Below are 20,322 nucleotides of genomic sequence, written 5' to 3'. Positions count from 1 at the left end.
GAATAGGCACCAGAAATGCTATAAAGCACAAATTCAAATATGACATGGCAGAGCTATGAAGAGCTAGCAATCAACCATGGCAGCCAGCCTGCTGTTCACACAGTTGGGGTGGAAAGCTCCCGAACAGAGTCACAAATAGTTATAGATCTTGAAACTTTGGCTGCAGTCGTGATAAGCATCAAGCAGAGTGTAAGAGCTGTAAGACGTATTAGGTCAGCATGACAGTATTTCCAGAAACAGCACTTACCAACTGGGAGTAGGAAGAAAAAGATATTTGATTTCACATGTGAATGCTAAATTATCACTTTAACCTCTATAGACTACAAGTATAATCAATGTGAATCACTTGCTGCTACTTGGAAATAAGATGTATTGACAGTACTCTAATTTGAAAGAAGTTAAACAGCCCTGTGGCTGCAAATATCCTCAGGTTGCTACAGAAAGGCTCTATTTGTTGAAATCCCCTCACCTGGTTCATTACAGAAAAAAAGAATGAGACTTACTTATACAAATAAGTCAATAATGAAGGGATGTCAAAGTCTTATGTAGCTTTGCTGCATCAATTAGTTTGGCAGTGAAAGATATATATTATTGAATGGAAATGGAATATCAGAGCATCTTATTTCCAAACTGGAGTTCTTATTCAGATTTTAGAAATTGAAGTGAAAAAATGCCAGTTTAGCCTTCTGAATAATTCAGGTCAACCATCATTTATGGAAACCTTTAATATATAAATGCCTTTGTCAGGTATTGCATATGGCAATGGGCAAATGCCCAAGCTACACACTGTGGTAGGTTATTCTAATTCAGCTTTTGGACACAATCTAATAATGTAGTGTGTGTTTTACTTCAAAGTATGTAAACCCTGTATACACTGAAATATTCAATAATTCAATATATCCAGTTCCTGTCATGCATATGCAAATACATCTATGCAGGCATACATATTCACATCCTTAAATTGTATGTGTGCGTGTGTTAACTTAATTGTAGTCACTATGATTTGCAGAACACATGAAGAAGTAGAAAGATCATCTTCTCAACTGAACATTTTCCCTGCTCTGTTTATTTTTACATTATTCCTTGTATTGAGTTTTTAAATGATTGTCAGAAGTGAGGCTTAGATTCCTAGTGCTACACATATGAACAACTCTCTTACTACTAGTTTGAGATAAGGCTTACAGTGAGGCCACCATGGAGACTCAACATGGGGGACATAAAGAAAGACTAACCATGCAGGTCCTGTAACTCCCAGGTCCCTTATCTTCCCTAGGTCCATTCCCTCTCTGCCTTAGCTCTTCTGGTTCAGGTAAGAGAGATAGGAATTAGTCCTGCTCAGTTCCTTACCAGCTGATCTTGGACAATGTATCTTTCAACTGTAAGTTGTATTATTCTTTGGCTTTCTATGTTGTTTTCTCACACTGTCGTTAAAACTCACACTATTTTCACTGTCATATACTTGCCTTATTTTTGTATTTACTAATTGACTTAGCTCTTTCTATAGGACTGTGATAACACATTATTTTGCCCAATCAATAAATGAAATTAATGAAAAACTCTTCTGAGAGTTTAACAGGTGATATTTTATGCAAGTCAAGCATGGGTCTTTTAAGAAATCTACAGGGAGCTTAAACATAGTACATGGCATGTCTCTTGATCTTGGCAGTTCATTCTATAGCAAAAGATGAATCAAAAACAAAAACAAAAACAAAAAACAGTGATTCTGCAAAAAAATAAAAGAGCAATACAATTTTTGCAGTCAAAATAGTTGGGATCATCTACAATATCTGAAATAGTCTATCTCCTGAAAGAACTAAACTATTTTCTTTGACTTCTTTACACTCATATAATGAACATCTCAGACATTTTATAACAAGTCCTTTGATTTGGGGACCTAGTAAGTTTCTATAACAGCAAAAGAACAAGGACCCTTAAGTATAATATTCTCCTGCTGTTACTTAATATAAGTGAAAAAAGATTCTTCCTTCACAGCACTGGAAACATTATCATGCTACATGAAAGCCAATTTTATTTTTCCAGAGTCAGAAATATAGAATAAGTGGGACCAGACCACCTAGTAATAATACACTAACCATATTTCCTCTTGGCAACCCATTAGTATTCGTTGCTATGGCCTCAAACAAAGCACACAATAACTTTAAACTAAAAAAATAAAAATAAAAATAAAAAACAGGGTAATGATTATCAAAACATGCAGAATAATTTACTCTAAAGTAGAAATAAAAGGATTTTGTTATTTATAATTATTTGTCTATGCAGCCCTTACTTAATAAACAATAACTCCATCAAAGGCGAGAAATTTTGCTTACTCACTGTTTTCACTGCCACTGCAACATGGTTCATAGTAGAGTTTAAAAAAAAATGATTGTGGAAACAGTGGTTACAACACAGTCTTAAAAAGTAAGTATAGGCCTGCCACCTCTACCCACAGTACAATTCTTAAAATATAATTCAACTATAAATATATATTTGATATGAAACACATTAGAGTGTATTTATTGCCTAAATAAATAAATGAGAAAATGGTATCTATTTACTGATACAAAGGAATACAGATTTAGGGACATGTGGAGACTTTCTGAACACTTGCAAACTTTTCTACAAATGAGATGAGGTTGCTTCTCTGGCAGGTGCACACCTCTAATCTAATCTTAGGGTTGTCCCCCATTAATCTTGCTTTGTTAAGGCATCCATGCCACATGGTAAGTGATATCTGATGGGGTGACACCGAGACCATCATTAACTGTTAGGATTTTAATCCTATTAAGCTAATGAACTGATGTTAGAATGAACAATTATCATGAGAGAATGTTCCCGGCAGCACAGTATCGTTCTCTAAATACTCCCCTTGCTTGGAATGGTTACAGAGAAATTGTCATGGCTGTTACCTGAATTGTGTCCCCCCAGATGTCTATGGAGAAGCCCCAGCCCCAGCCCCCATGTGAAGGTATTGGGGAAGTGTCTTTGGAAGGCGACAGGTCACCAGGGAGAGCTTGTGTGATGGACTGCTCTTAGAAGAGTCCCCAACAGACCTCTCTCCCTGTACCAGGTGAGGGCAGCAGGAAGACAGCTGTCTACATGCAGTGAAGAGGATCTCACCATGGACCATTGGCAGCACCTTGGCCTTGGCATTCCAGGTCCAGAAATGTGAGAAACAGGTCTATGTTGCTTAAAGCACTTATGCTGTGGCATTTTGTTACAGTCGCAAATGCAGACTGGGCAGAACCTGGCAGAACCCAGAGAGAATGAATAGCTTTATTAAGATGAAGCTCATTCCATAAGGCCTGGATGCTGCACATCTCTGGCAGAAGGGGGTAGGGTTATCATATTTGGCCCAGAGTGTTCTATGATGAAACTATGGAGAAGGAAAGAGAGAACTTCTCAATAAGTAACCAAAAAATGAAATAAAGGCAACATATATATGTTTATACCCTCGGGTTTTAGTAAGGCATTTATAATTTGGGGAAGAATAAAATTTTATTGACATAGGATAGGTATTATTTTTGTGTGAAGTAAATGAAAAAGAATGGTGGCACAGAGGTTAAAGTCTCAGCACTAGGAAGCTATTGGCAGCCACTGCAGTGTGAATTTGACCCCCAGCCAGGGAGTGACCCACAGGGCACAGCAGACCTCTCCTGTCTCCATGCTGTTCCCTGCAGCTGTGCATTTCAGTAGATCTGCCTGTTCAGCTTCCTACTCTGTCTCTGGTGAATCTTTTCATCCCCTATACCTCTGGCCTACATCCCAGAAGATTTTCTGGGATGTAAATAAATCCTAAAATAAATAAATAAACAAACAAGTAAATCTTAAAAAGAAAAATAATGAGGTCATAGGATCACACAACAAAAATGGTTGATATCAACACCAACACATACACATTTAAAATGAGAATGATAAAGGGCTTAAACTAAGCTAAGGCAGAAACGACATCATGAAATTTTAATTGGGTATTAGGAAGCCTCTTAAAAGCATACCACCTCTAAGTTTTGGTTTTAAATAGTCAATGCTTTGAAATTTACAGCTCTCCATGCACATCAGCTATTTGCTATCCATGGAGATATTCTAAAATTTCTTAATATCAAAACGATGGCAGTAGTGGTAGAGACAGGGCTGAGCATTAGAGTAGAGATTTAGGATCTTATTCACTGATCTTCTGCAAAGACTGATCTATCATTACTGATATTCTTTTGAACTATGGGCAGCCTTTACACCATGGGTTTTGGAGATTACTGCCAACTTGAAAATTGAAAGTAAGTTTCTAGTTTAAGAGGGATTTTCTTTTTTTTTTTTTTCCTTTTCTTTCTTTTTTTTTTAACCTACAAAGTTAATACCATTGATAGAAAAATAAGCAATGATAGAGAAGAAAAACGTTGATCAGATGGTGAGTATGTGAAGGTCACAGAAAGAAGAGTAGTAAGTGCTGAAAAGCGAAGTTAGTTTTCTCCATCAAATGAAATAATACAAGTAATTCTGATTCTAGCTTCAAGAATAAACAAGGTATCAGTAAGATAAACCGAGATGGAAGTAGGCTAGGGATCTTAGGGAAATGTCATTTTTCACTTGGTTTCACTAATGTCCCCAGTCAAGCAAAAGCAGCATTAATTTTAAACTATCACTACCAAAAAGACAGTGTGGCCAAGAGAAAATAGTGGCTATGACGGTCTCTTTGGAAATGTGTTTGCATTCGAGAGGGCAAGTGTGATTCAATTCAAAGACATTAAGTCTCAGTGGACAATGATACAATCTTATGTTCTGAATTTGATGAAAATAGCATTCTGTCCTATAAAAATCTATGTACTTTTTCAACATGGGAATTGGGAATGGGCATTTGCAATTTCTTATACAGTCTTTTTGCTCTCAAGTCTACAATGGGAAATTATCTTTCGGAGGGAATGGAGCAGGCAGACAGAAGGAGTTCAGATAAGAACTGAACTACTGGTGGAACAAGGGGGTAAATGTCACCACTACGAAGAGGTTTGCAGCCCCTGCAGCACGAGTTTGATCCCCCAACAGGGAGTGACCCACATGGTGCAGCAGACCTCTCCTGTCTCACCCACTACTCCCCCTAGAGTGGATTCCAGGAGATCAGCTTCTTCTGCTCCCCACTCTGTTTCTGGTGAATCCTCTCACCCCCTACATCTCTGGCCTGTACCCTGTACACCAGTTTTTGTGTGCATACATCAATAAATCTTTAAAGTAAAACATAATAATAATAATAATAACTTTCACACACACAGACAACATCATCTGAATGCAGGGGGAAATTCATCCCCTACCCTTTTGGGTTATTTCCAGGCTAAATAAGGAACCCAAACAGCATCAGCTGGATTATTAATGCACAAATCAATTTAGTAGCAATGCATGGAGAATTTGCATTCCTGAAAACTCTAAAATGAATTGATATGTCCTGTGCTAAGGGACCTCAATGTCAACGGGGAAATAAAGAGGGGCTTCACATGAAGATGAGGAGTGACTCCTCCTCTTAACCCTGAGAATACCACAGAGAGTTGTTAGACCAGAGAAGACATGAGGTAGATAAACCTGTTATCTGATACCTCTCACGCTACTTTCTTTTAGGTCATAAATGCAGGAATAGTGACTGCTTCTTCCGTTAGAGAAAGGGTAAAAGCCTGAGGCAAGGCCAAGACCTTCTTCAAAGCTTCTAGGCCTTTCATTGCTCTTAAATTAAAATAGGTGCATTCTTTAAGCATGGCTTACAGACTATCAGAGGTATTAAGGGTCCAGACTGAACTTTGTTCTCCATCCAAGGTGACACTGGAAGAGTTGTATTAGGTATATAGGAAATGCCTGACCCTTTTGTGGATATAGAGCCCACACTACTATCTCCAAGTAAAGTTTGTTCTCAAATTGACCATAAGTATGCAATCAGAAGAAATATGTATGATGCATGTCTTTTTTTATGTAGATATGCAACATAATTATCAAGGAAGAGAACTTGGTCTTGATGTGTACCTTGGTTTCTTCAGTACATTTAATTTATGCATCAGCAAAGCTTAATATTTATTGAAACAAAAAAAAAAGTGAACAAATTCTGAATCATTTACTGTTTGCATGGCTGTGCTAATGTTAGGAATACTGATGAACAAAAGCCAGAAACTCCTAAAAATCTCTGAAAGGGATCTGACTTCTGAGCTTCCATCCTTCACTTTGAAAGCTTGCCTTACAAGGGAGAGCTCTGGTCTCCTGCTCAGTTCAGACCTGAACATTGGCTAGCCCCTTTTGCACTGAGTATTTTTCTGGAATAATCCAGATCTTCCTCTGATGCTGTCCTGTGTAGGGGCTGTGCTGTCTTTCTTGATGTGTTCCTAGCAACTTGTTTACCATGCTAGAAATATCCAAATAAACACCACTGTTGTTTTTTATTCATTAAACACATTTCTACTTTACATTTCAGGGAGTGCAAAGCTGAATGAATCTGTCCTAGTCTAGAAGGAGTTTACCCTCTGTGCATGTAGACATTGTGGATATGCATTATCACAATGGCAGGATAGCAGCAGCTTCAATCATGACACATTTACAGACATATCCACCAGGAAGCCTTTCCCCTTAGTGTGCCGCTCACCACCCTCCCTCCGTGACACTGCTAAAATGGTCTGGGTCCACATGAAAATTTAGGATTTCCCGGGGGGAGTTGGACAGTTTTACTTTCTATATCCGCAAATACAACTCCTCTGTATGAATGCCCTTGTTACACTGTGAAGTCTTCTTAAAATATAATTAGTATTGAAAATTTAGTCTTATGCTTTCTAGTCTAGTCAAAAGATGACTTTTTTAACTTGTACAGTTCCAGTTTTAACTAACTGGAGGCAGCTCCTACACCTTACCTCTGTATTATATCATTTTTTTCTGTGTGTTTTATTATATCTTACCTTTAAGGTCTGTACTTGTCCCTCATCATCTCTTTTATTTAAGATTCATTTTTTAGTTACTTTTATTTAAGATTCATTTTTTAGTTACTTATACACACAAGAACTGGGGTGTAGGAGAGAGGTGGTGGGGGGTGAGAGGATTCACCAGAGACAGAGTGGGAAGCAGAACAGGAAGATCTGCTGAAAGATACTGCTGAGGGGAGCAGCAGGGAGACAGGAGAGGTCTGCTATGCCCTGTGGGTCACTCCCTGGCCAGGATCAGACTCATGCTGCAGGGACGATAGCTTGATAGTGCTGAGATTTAGCCGCTTGCACCACCAGGGAGGACCCCTCATGTATCAAAGTCCTTAACACAGATGTAAACACTTTGCTGAACATTATTTGATAAGTAAATTCATAAGTGTATTTATTCATCATATCATAGATCCATGTTGGAAAACCTACATCAAAGAGTGGGTGATCCTGGAGGAGTGAAGATTCAAATTTAGGAATGGAAAATAAAGCTGCCTTCTTGTTGATCCCAGGGAATGCGGACATGAAATTGAAGAAAGAATGAAAAACAAATAACCAAAGTAATAAAGGAGAGGTTTGACAGGAATATTATATGCCTAAAGTATTCTAAGTGCAACGTGGATGTAGAAGATATAGGTGGGATTTTCAAAAGATAGCAAGAGTGTGGGTGATGGATGATGGCCTGGACGATAGAGTCGGTTTAGTGTAGGTTTAACCGCAGCTATGGAGAGAGTGTAACGAGGTAATCCTGAAGTAGGGACAGCGGATCTGTTTATGGGATCCCGAGTAGAGGGCAGCTAGGAGCCTGTCACTAAGCAGCAGAGTCCTGGGCAAGGCCATGTTCAGAGAAAGCTCGAAGGGGACAATACTCATGTCAAGACGAGTCTTGCCCTCCTGTTCATGGTCTCCAGGTTCTTCACCTCTGCCAGTGTGGGGGAGTAAAGCAGGATGGTCCTTCCCATTGTGCTCTAAGAGTTCAGGGGATCTGCTACCCAACGGCATTTTGCCCAGTGAGGGGCACTCTTTGGGCTGGGTATTTCTGGGCAGTGCTAATCAGAGTGGAGAGATGGACCGATACAGGCAAAATGGAACTCTGTTCCTACATTTTTCTGTACTTACTCTCTGATTTTTTTTTTTTTCTTTTTGTTCCACTGCTGCTGAAGAGCACGAAGTAGACTCTCCCACTCCTGGTGATTCCTAGAGAGCTGTGTGGCTGTTCATGGTGGGGTGACAGTGGCTGGGTCCCCTCCTACAGTGCAGCTAGCTGACTTTCACTGGTGATGAGCTTTCCATCCATTTAAATCTCTAAATGAACTGTCAGTGCATGGCAACACAAGCCGCAGAGTCAAAACTAATTCTTGGGCCTCACTAGGGGATAGGGGCTGATGCAATGCGCTGAAAGGGCCCAGCCATAGGGCAGAGGACAAAACCGGGCAGTTCCAGCCCGATCTTCACGGTGTCTCCATGGACGCTGGCTCACAATAATTCAAGGAATTAACCTGACATATGTGATACTGTAATGAAACTTGAATCATTTTTTTTTTTTCAAATAAAACTGAAAAAGCTACAGACCTTCTCATGAAAGAAATCATTTTTAGTTCACTTGCAGACTCTTTGCAGGCTGGATCAAAGTATAAAGTGGAGTCTCTAAATGTTTTGCATTTCAAGTTACCACGGGGTCACTATGCATCATTTGCATAAACTGGTTTCCCCCATCAAGGGCAGGCAACTAGGGAAATACTATCTTCCTTAAGGCTAGGGTCTGGTTGGAAATACCCTGTTAGAGTAAGATCTACAGTTGCCAAGATCATTGAAGAGCTGGCCCTTGTTTTCTCTACTGGAAGACCCTCTGGAAGAAAGGGGTACATTTACATGGGGGATGTTCAATCAGCAACATAAGAGAAGTATAAATGGATTAGAAACATCTTTTATGCCTTAAATCTCAGTTCTTTTCATTTACTATGCCCATTTTGAAGTGTGTACTGTTTTTATGCCACTCCATTGTGCCCTAGAAAATTCCCCTTCATCATTTCTTTTTTTTCTTTCTTTCTTTTCTTTTCTTTCTTTCTTCTTTTTTTTTTTTAATGATAATGTGTGCCTGCAGACAGGAAAGGGTTCTTTAAAAACGTTATTTAATGACATTAGTTCTCAACCTCAGTGTCTCAGAAGAGAGGGCAACATAATGCCTTTTCAAAAATGAAATAAAAGGGATAATTGCGACAGTAAAAACATGTTTCCCTTGCAATATCCTCATGAAAATGAAGATCAGATTTTAAGAACTCAGGCACTAAAAGTAGAAATAAACTGGCACTGCATAACCACCCAATCTAGCAAATGTAGAAGGCATTTTGACTCTCTCCACTGTGTCTAGTCTATATGCTGTCTTGGCAGGTTTCAAGCAGTAAAAGTGTAACATCGTGATATCCATAGAAAAGGGAGGTTCCAACTTCCCTATGCCACACTGAGGGAGGATGGAGCTGAGCAGGGAGGTATAGCCAGGACTTTAACAGTGTGAAACTAATAAGGCCTGGGAAGAAGGCTGAGGAACAGCAGGAGAAGAAGAGAGATGGAGGAAAAAGAACACTAGAGGAGCATCAGGGAGCAGAGACTTGTGAAGAAGCTGCACTTGCTTCTCAGTCTGGGACTGTGCCAGGGAACAGGGAGAACAGGGAAGGAGACCTTTGAAAAAGAGGCTCTTGGGAGGTTAACAATGGCCTGCATGAGAGGCCCTTGGGAGTTAACAATGGCCGCCTTTATCCTTACTTTGACTTTGTTTTTTTTCCTTCCAGACTTCTTATGGGTCCCCACCAGAAGGTGCCTTAGACTGGTCTCAAACTTTGGGCCTTAGCTGCTCTGCTTTGGGCCAACCCTTGTTTGGCTGGGCATTTACCCAGTAGGGGATGGGTAACTTGGGCGCTTGATTTGGAAACTATGTGCTTTCTCTTCTCTCGATGACACATTAATTGTATTAAAGTTCCTTCCTACTGAATGCCTTACATCTTAGAGTATGGTTTGTTGACTCGGTGGATGACAGAAACATTTTAGAGCAACCGCATTTAAGGGTGATAAATTGTTCCTCATTCTGCACTGTGACAAACAAGTTCTCATTTTTAAAGCATATGGTGGGAGCTAAGAAGAAAGTTGTGCATCATTTGCTAAACTTCCAAAGGACTTCCACCTGCTTTAGTGAAATTTTGCTGTTGCTGACCAGAGATTATACAGAACTGAGAATGTGCAAGTCTTAGACCCCATTTACAGCTGAAGAAAGATTTAGCTGCTCACTACCTCACTAGCACACATAAACAAAATATCCCAATAAACTCACATTCTCTGTAAAAGAGGCCAAGTCGGGTTAATCAAGGCCATGTCAATTTCAGTATGCAAAATACCCATAATTAATGCAAAAGGGAGAAATGAGTTGGCAAAAAAATTGCACATTAGTTTTATGTCAGGGGCAGATGGGACCTTATTTTTTAATGAATATACAGAGTTTTTAAAAGAAAATATAATAAGCACTAATGTAATAAATGGTTCAGTAATCATGAAAAATAGTAATTTTGACTAGTATTTTCCTTTCTAAATTTTTTGAACAAATCTCCATCATGAAGATGAAGAAATCTCCACTCAAAGAGTTCAAAATTCAAAGGAATTAATGTGTAATGTGTATATATGTGTGTGTTTGTGTGTGTGTATATATATATATGTTTATATATGAATATATATATATATATATATATATATATACACACACACATATATATATAGATGCCTATAGACACACACAGATATATGCATATGTATTAGAACCACCCCAGTGGAATACATATAAAGAAAGAAAAAAATGCATATTATTCATTTTGCTTTCCATTCTTAACTTCTCTTAAGTTCTATTAAGGAATTAAAGGCCCATGACATGGGTGAGTTGTATCTGAGTCCAACGGCCAATATGAATCAATGAGTTGCTTTTTTTAATGGAAGAAAAATGTGTTTTCCATGCTATGTATGAAGAGGGGTCATGGAAGTAGATGCAATGTACACAGACCACATCCAACTATAAGTAAGTTTAATTAGCAGAGGTGGTAGCAGAACTAAATAGTAAACATACAATAATAAATCATGAGTGTGATTAATGTAAACATGTGTTACAGACAAATAAAATATTATCACTAGATTCCCCTTCAGAATTTCTCTTTTTTGGTAACGTCATAAAATACTTTCAACGTACAGGGGTGGGGAGTTCACATGAGAACTTGATCAGATTCTCTTAGATGATTCCTGGCCAAGTGCTCACACTGCAGCTCCACCCAGTGCCTAAGCCAGGCTGCCTGGCGCCTTTATAAAGCCCAACGCCAGTCACGCTGTTTCCTTGGACAGTTCTTCACTCTCCAGTCTAAAGAACAAAGTTCTTAAAAAACAGCAGCAGGCCCTCCCTGGTGGCGCAGCGGGTTAAAGCACAGCACTGAGAATCTAAATCTGCTTCCACATGAGTTCGATCCCCGCCTGCCCCAGAGGTGACCACATGGCGCCGCAGACCTCTCCTGACCGCCCGCTGCCCCCCTCAACAGTGTACTGCATCCATCTGCCTGTTCTGCTCCCCACTCTGTCTCTGATGAAGCCTCTCACCGCCCCTGAGCCTCTGGCCTGCACCCCAGTTCTGTATGCACAAATAAATAAATCTTTAAAAAAAAATCAGCAAAGAATGACAGCGAAGAACCTTATGATTTTGCTTATTTTTCAATCAGGCACCTTCTATTGATCCACACACACCTCACAGTTGCTATTTTTATTTTTGACTGATGTAATATTGGGGTACATCCATAAGGTTTTACCATCACAATGGCCCCGCTGACTTGACTCATGCATATTCTATCACCATAGACCATTTGCTTCTGTCTTTGTCTTTTGTCCTCCTCAGCTCCTCTTTGCCTTGGGGCTTCGCTTCTGTTCTCAGCTCTCAGGGGTTACCTGGAGTTTTCTCAGTAGGGGTGATTCCTCCTACTCTTTGTGCATTTTTTTAATGTGTTGTGCCCATTGTCCATCGTTCTATTTCTCTGTCCTTACACCCAGTTCCTAATTTGTCTACCTGAAGAACCCCACCTCACTTTTCAGGAGCCTTCCCTGGCATTTCCAGACTCTGGAGATGCAGCTTCTGTCTCTTCTACCCACTCTGCAGGGTGCTTGCTTCCCTGTTCACAAGCACATGACCACTAGTCTGTGAATGCCGGAAGGCAGGATGAGGGGCCAAGCCAGCTGGAGACCCTGCTGCTGGTGTTAATCCCAACTCATTGTAACTTTTTAATGAATGATTGCAGAGCAAAATAGACAGGGAGAAAGTGAAAGTGTACCCCACAAAAGTGACTACCAATGAGTGAGGAGAATCTATGCTAGTAGAATCCCTAGCTTGTTTGGGCTAATGATTTGTCACAATACACTTGCACAGTCTTTCAGTCACATCTCTAATCCCTTTCTATGTAATACACAGGGATTGTTTATCTATATTCTCCCAGCTTGGCTACAGTGGGGAGCTTTTGTGTTGCAAAATTTATTTTGAAAAGTCATCTTCAAACTCAATACATCTAAGTCACTCAATGCCAACTGTGGTGTAAATTGTATTACAATGACACTAAGAGCCTTCTTTCCTGGAAAGCTACAATAATGAATTTTCAGACCATTTGATGAATGCAGGGCCATTTTAGGAAGGAAAAAGAATGTTCCAGTGAAATTCGGGAGGACAATGAGGAGGGCCACAGCTTACACCAGTCTTTGGCATACAATCAATAATGTCCTATCCTTTGTTCACCAAAACTTGTTTCTGAACTGCCACTCCCAAATTCAGCTTGTGTGTGGGTAGATATTAATGTACTTAATACAGTAAGTAAAAGTTTAAATTTAGTTTAGTACACTAAACATTAAAATGTGGCATTCTTTATTTTGCTTATGAGACTTACTTGCTTGCCTGTAGATGAGAAAATAACATGGTTTAAGTCTTTACTCTGAAGTGGGAAAGACATGGGTATGGTGTCCACATTGTCATCCCTCACGGATCCTTGCACTAATATGGATAGCAGGAAAACACATTCATCTTGGCCCTTCATAACACACATTCTGTTTTAAGTACATTTCTATAACTGCTTAACTCTGAGAAAGTGATCCTTGAATAGTTAGGAGAGAATGGGATGTTTCTAGAGTCTCTTAGGACTCCAAAAGAATTGAGAAAATAAACCATTCTACTCAAATTTAGCAAACATATTTATTCGAGGGTCTTCCCTGGTGGTACAACAGGTTAAAACACACCACTACAAAGATAGCCCATCCTCTGCCACTTCAGCACAAGTTCGATCCCTGGCCAGGGAGGTGACCCTCGGGGCTCAGCAGACCTCTCCTGTCTCACCCGCTGCTCCCCTCAGCAGTGCACTTCGTCCATTTGCCTGTTCTGCTCCCCACTCTGTCTCTGGTGAATCCTTTCACCACCCCTGCACCTCTGGCCTGTACCCCAGTTCTGTATGCATAAACACATCTTCTTCTTCTTCTTCTTTTATTTTTAAGCTCATTTGACTTGGTTGCTTTTTACTGATGAGTAATCATTGCCTCTTGTTCAGGCTTCATACCAGTGGTATTTCCTGTGCCCAGCCTTGCCTGCCAGTGATAGATAGTATGGAACAGGTGGTGGCAAGTGCTTTGTTAACACGCCCCCATCCCTGCCTTAAGTCTGGAAACACACAATGTTTCTCTAAGACTGAAGTAAGAAATTTATTTCTTCCCCAAGAGTACATTTGATATACCAGTTCGTCTCCCCTGGCATATTTCTGCCAAAATCATGTACTGACTACAATTCTTTGGATAATAATAATAAAAATGTTAGTTGATCATAACACCCTGATCCCTCAACTGGAGTTAATAGCAGGAGGCTGAAGCCATAATTCACATCATAAGCTACAGAGCAGTTGTGCTATGAATAAGGCCACATCTATACTCCTGTGAAAGGAGGTGACTTTTCATGCAGAAATACACTAGCACTTAAACTCTGAAAAACTACACTCTCTACTATGGTGTGAATATTCTGGGGGGGGACCTGGGGGGGTGAGGAGAAAACCTGATTGTATTCTCAGGCAACACTCCCAATAAATTCAAAGAGAAGTTTCCCCTAGTAAATAGTACAGAATTAGCTCATTTAATTTTTGTTGAACTATTTTACGGTTATATAATAAAGTAGAATATACATTCCAATAAAATCGCTAAGAGGCAGCTAAGGGATCTGTACTTATTCCTTTAGTGTACACAAATAAATACTTGAAGTATAGATCTTTATTTCCCTAATATTTATTGTTATTTCATATCTTGACATAAGAACTAGTCTATGAGGGCTTTGATAAATATCGTGAAACTAAACAACCATTCAGGCAACTCCAGTAAAATTTGCATCTGTGTTTCCCATGATGATGTTGCATCTTACTCTTTCATATTTCAGAGCGGGTCTATCACATCCATCAATAGTTGGGAATTGCACTCACTATGAAGCAGAGCCCTAACATACAGAAGTGCCAAATTGATGAAAAAACAAATTGAAAAGAAATGAAGCAAGCTCTAATGAACAGACGAACATGACTTGTTAGCACTGAAAAATCAATGAGGTGAAACAGTTTCCCTCACCAAATGAATAAGGTGAAAATCAACCTATCACTGAACCCTGTAATTTGTCATCTTCATACCAACCACACACATGGTGTCACCATGCTCACATGTCGGATTTTTGCCATTGAGTGAAGATACCGTGCATTTCTTTATCAGCTCCCGCTTACTCATTCAGCCTCACATTTTGAGTTTTTGAAGCCATTCATTAACCCATAAGGGCCTCCTAATTAACAAAACCAAACACCTTGATAAGTCCACACGACTCATAACAGCTGTACCACATGAAACTCCTCTACCATGGTTTCCGTTGAATTCTATTCCTATTATCTTCCCACCTATATAAGCTTTATTTTCTTTTTGGTACATCTTTTACGTGCTGTATATTAGGACCTGAATAGCTGTACACCTTTATAATTGTTAGGTCGAAATCTGAAGTCCCAAGGTGAGGGTCTTAGAAGATGGGGCTTTGGGGAGGTAAGAAGTTCATAAAGGCAAAGACTCCTGAGTGGAAGGAGAACTCATAGAGGAGAAGACACAAGAGTTTGCTCTCTCTGTTCTCTTGATTGGAAGACATAGTAACAGAACAGTCGTCTGTGACCTGGGAAAGGACAGCGACAGACTTGATCTTTACAGGTATCTTGACCTTGGACTTTAGCCTCCAGAATTGTGAGAGCTAAATGTCCGTTGTTTACGTCACCCAACCTATGGTCTTCTGTTCCATCTAGCCCCTCAAAACCGAGATGGTGTTTCTTTATCCCTCACCTGTATCTCATCCATACATGATAGAAATGCTCAATGTTTTCACTTTCCACCTGCATGTCTTTTCCCTTTCCCTGCTTTCTTCTTCTTACTACTTCCTTATCACTTCCAGAATTGTAGCTATCATCCACATACAGCTGACTCCCCCACATCCATGGATAGGTCTATTTTCATTCCAACACTATTCTTAAAGGTCAATTCCAGTGAGACATTTATGTAAATATCCTAGAAGACCACTGAACCCAAGGGCCCCAGGCCAGCTATGCTGTCCTTGTTCTTCTACTCTGTAAACAGTGGTCAGCTGTGACTCAGATGCTGTGTTTGTCATCCAAAATACAGGGATAAATAAATAAACCTTTAAAAAATTAAAATATAGGCCTCCCTGGTGGCACAGTGGGTTAAAGCACAGCACTAAGAAGCTAAGGCCACTTCAGCATGAGTTCAATCCCTGCCCCGGAGGTGACCCACATGGCGCAGCAGATCTCTCCTGACTGGCCCGCTGCTCCCCTCAGCAGTGTACTTCATCAGTCTGCCTGTTCTGCTCCCCACTCTGTCTCTGGTGAATCCTCTCAGCGTCCCTGCACCTCTGGCCTGTACCCCAGTTCTGTATGCATAAATACATCTTTTAAAAAAATCAAAATATAGAGATGAGGCAGTCATCCCACTCATTTCCTGTCTTTTGCAATTCACCGTTGAGTGGTCAGAGAATAGATAGAGAACAATGCACTGTGTCGGGTAATGCAAAATAGAGCAAAGACTCATAGGAACAGAGTAGGTCTTTCTGCTAGTCTTCCCATTGCTTTGAATTGTGTGAGCATTTCACTAACCCTCCGCACTTGGAATCTCATTATCCTTTATTCCTCCCATTGGCAACACCTTTACTTCTAAACTTTGTTTGAGTAAGCACCTTACTTTATATCCTTATGCCTCTCATGCTCATCTCATTCCATAATACTCAAGTAATCACACTATACCCCTCCCCAAACATTCTGTATAATTAAAGACTCTCTGTGATTAAGTACCAACATATCTTTTATCCTTCTTTAACAAACACCCATATTAACTAATAAATTGAGCTACACAACATGTCCAAAGAGTTCTTTAGGCTAATGCTATTTTTCTTCCTCTAAAATTTGTTGGATTCTTGGCTCAGGAAATTACACTCTTGTATATTCTCAGCATTTAGGTCAACAGGTTAAGTCCCAATTGCCAAGTCATGATATACTGATTCTGCTACCTAAGAATGCATTTCTTTCTAGCTATTCTCAAGGATATTTACATATTTTATCCAACTTTCAAATGTAGAATATTCTGCCACATTAGAGCTCTACAGTCACACACACACACACATATACATGCGCATACCTTCTACCTTTAAAGGCAAGGTTTTAGAGTAAAATGGATCTACTGTTTACAAACTGCAAAATCTTGCTCAAGTGACTTAACCTATCTGATCTTCATTTCCTATCCATAAAATTAGATGTGATAAATAATGTAAAGTACCTTATATATTAAATAGCATATTACAGGTACTCAATAAAGACTAGCTATAATAATAATGAATGCTATAAGTATAAACATATTGTGCAAAGGACTTACATTGTTGTAATCCATTATATTGATTATATATAAAGGATCTATCTATCAGAGGTATTTCCCCATACTTGAACTTCAACCAATTTTTTTTTTTTTTTTATGAGTAAGCACACTGATGTGTCATACTTCCTAACAATATAATCTTCTTTCTCAGGACACTTTAGATTTCAGCCTCAGATTTCAGGTTACCTTTAAAATGATGCATTTCAATGCATATTTATATATTTTGGTAAATGGTGAACTTATCAACAAGAAACAATCTAATTTTTTCTGCCTTACATATTATATAATGCACTACATTGCACAGTAAAGACTACCTTGAAGTAACTATTTAAAATGGATGTGGTTATTTTTCTTAGGTTTCACACACACACACACACACGTAATGATGTTGGTATTATTATTATTATTATTATTATTATTATTATTATTATTATTATTATTATTATTATTTAAAGTTGGCAGGATAAATAGCTTTAAATATATCATATATAGTTAACATAATTTTTAAAAAGGCAAGATCATAATTCTTGTATGACTTTTGGAGGTCAAAATGTAACCCCCCTTTTTTAAAAATATGTATTTATTCATACAGAACTGGGTACAAGCCAGAGGTGCAGAGGCAGTGAGAGCATTCACCAGAGATAGAGTGGGGAGCAGAACAGGCCTGGCATTGAAGTATACTGCTGAGGAGAACAGCGGGCGGGTCAGGAGAGGTCTGCCCGCCATGTGGATAACTTCCAGGGCTGGGGATCGAACTTGCACTGAAGCAGCTGCCAGCTCACTTGCAGTGCTAAGTCCTAACCTATTGTGCCATCAGGGAGGGCCCTAAAACCCCTTTTAAACTTGATTACTGATCAAACTAGTAAGATAATAAAATGTCTCAAAGAGGCATTTGAGAAACTATATATTCACAGGCAATAAAAGCAAAGACTTTCATTGTTAGATATACCATTTTTAATGTTCGACAGGACTATAAATGATAACCTTTCGAATTACCTGTATCTCTACTAGGTAAAAATATATATGGGTTGGTTGCAACGGGTTAAAGCACTGCAATGAGAAGCTAAAGCCACTTCCGCATGAGTTCTATCCCCACCTGCCCTGGAGGTGACCACATGGCACGGCAGACCTCTCCTGGTCTGCCCGCTGCTCCCCTCAGCAGTGTACTTCATAGATCTGCCCTTGAGCCTCTGGCCTGTACCCCAGTTTTGTATGTACAAATAAATAAATCTTTAAAAAATATATCTATGGGTTGTAAAGCAGCTCTATAGAGCTCTATAGAGTTGTAAAGCAGCTCAAGCAGAAAAAGTCAAGCCTAGAACTGTAAAAAAGGATATTCACAAATAACTTTTTCTTTCAAAATTCAGATAACATTTATGACCTAGCTATTTTTGATCTGAAGGAATACTCAAATATGTATTTAACATGGGTTTAACATATATTGGCAATACCTTCTCATAATATGAATTCCTTTCACTGGAATTTTCTATAGCAGTAAAGCAAATAATGGATGAAACTTTGCACACCAAATTACTCTAGTATACTCACTGCTGAAAAGATGTAGGAAATCTTTAAGAAGGAAAAATGACTGAAGAGTTGTGAAAGAAGAAAATACAACTGAATATAGTTGTGAAAATAACTTTTAGTAAAGCAAATGTAAAAGCTTCTACATGTAATACATAATCACCTATTAATTCCTTTTTCCTGTTAACCAACCATTCCTCTGAATCAATCTCTCTCTGTTTATCTATGTCATTTATCTATTTCTGAATGTGCTAGGAATTTTCACTTTGTGTGAAAAATAATTAATCAATAACACTAAGATTTATCATAAAATATGAACTCAAACAGCATAGAAAAATGTCTGAGAGTAGATAGTTAATAACTTATTCTTACATCTATTAAGATACAATGTAAAGAACTACATTGTACTATACATGTCTACAAATGCATTTATCATTTCTGTGTCCTGAATCAATTACCTGTTTCCATTGGTGCCTGTCTTGAATAATATCTTGATGTACCCATAATGATATTAAATAAGCATTTTAAATAAACCTTCCATAATTCTTGACTTGGCAATTTTTCTGTTACCACTGCCTTTTCAGTCTCAATAAGTGGCAATCATTTGTCTAAAAAGTTGGGCCTCATCCTTAATTTTGATCTATTTTCCCCCTCTAACCACAATAATGAAGTCATCAAAAAGCACTTAGGATTTCTTGCCTTCCCTTACCACTGTCATAGACGCTGCCAACTTTTCACAGGCATAGTGAGTGCTTCCTGCAACTAGAGAAAAATACTATTTCTCCCTATGCCATTGTTTCAAAACACAGGTCTGTGATAATTCTCATCAATTCAACAGGCAACAGCAAGACTATCTTGTTAAAACCATGTTCTCTCACTCATGTGTTTTGTACCTTCCAATAACAATCCATCACAGTGAAAAATAATTGAGGACCACACCATGACCTAGAAGGTTCTGTATAGTTTGGTCTCTGTGCCCTGACCTCACCTTGTACTTCACATCAACAGGTTGTGCAGTTTATCGAAATTGTTGATTTTTTCTCCTACTGATGGTCTTCTTTCCAGACATTCCTTTCATAATATCCCTACCATTCATCAGAGAGAACATGTCTGCCCCAAGTCAAATGTACCCCCAGTATTTTTCTGTACCATTACCCTGCTTCAATTGTCCTTATCATTACACTGATTAAATATCATTATTTATCTATATGTTTATACATTTTTTGTTTCTCCACTAGAATGAAACTCACAAAATTGGGCTTTCTCTCTAATTTTCCTTTTTTTTATATATTAGGGCCAAACTATTGCCATGTATCTTGTAGGCAATGAGTAGATACTACAATGATAAACTAAATAGTAAATATGGATTAAAATTTAATGACATATTTGTCTGATGCATATGATAAAAAATGGAAATACTGGAATATAAACTTCAAAAGTTGTTAAGGTCAACATGCATGTGTGTGTGTGTGTGTGTGCGTATTTATGAATATATATGCATATATACACATTTACACACATGCACAAATATAGACTACTTGCAGATAAGACCTATTTATTCTGTTAACAGAAACAAAAAACAATAGTGTTATAGGCAGCCGTTCACTCTGCTCATAATAGATGATGAAGCAAACTGGTGTCTGACAAGACTTTGAGAAATACATATTATATTCAAAGTCATTCATATTTTACCACTTGAAACAATATAAAAACCTCTTGCTTCTTTACCACTAATTCTATACTTAACAATCATATTTGTCTGACAATAAATTTTTTGAAAACAGGCTTTTGGGTCCTCCCTGGTGGCACAGTGGGTTAAGCACAGCACTAAGACACTAAAGCCACTTCAGCATGTGTTTGACCCCCACCCTGGAGGTGACCCACA

This window comes from Condylura cristata, unplaced genomic scaffold, assembly GCF_000260355.1.
Source record: "Condylura cristata isolate star-nosed mole 26May11 unplaced genomic scaffold, ConCri1.0 scaffold00014, whole genome shotgun sequence".
Classification (NCBI taxonomy): Eukaryota; Metazoa; Chordata; class Mammalia; order Eulipotyphla; family Talpidae; genus Condylura; species Condylura cristata.
Note: the sequence above shows the minus strand (reverse complement) of the source record.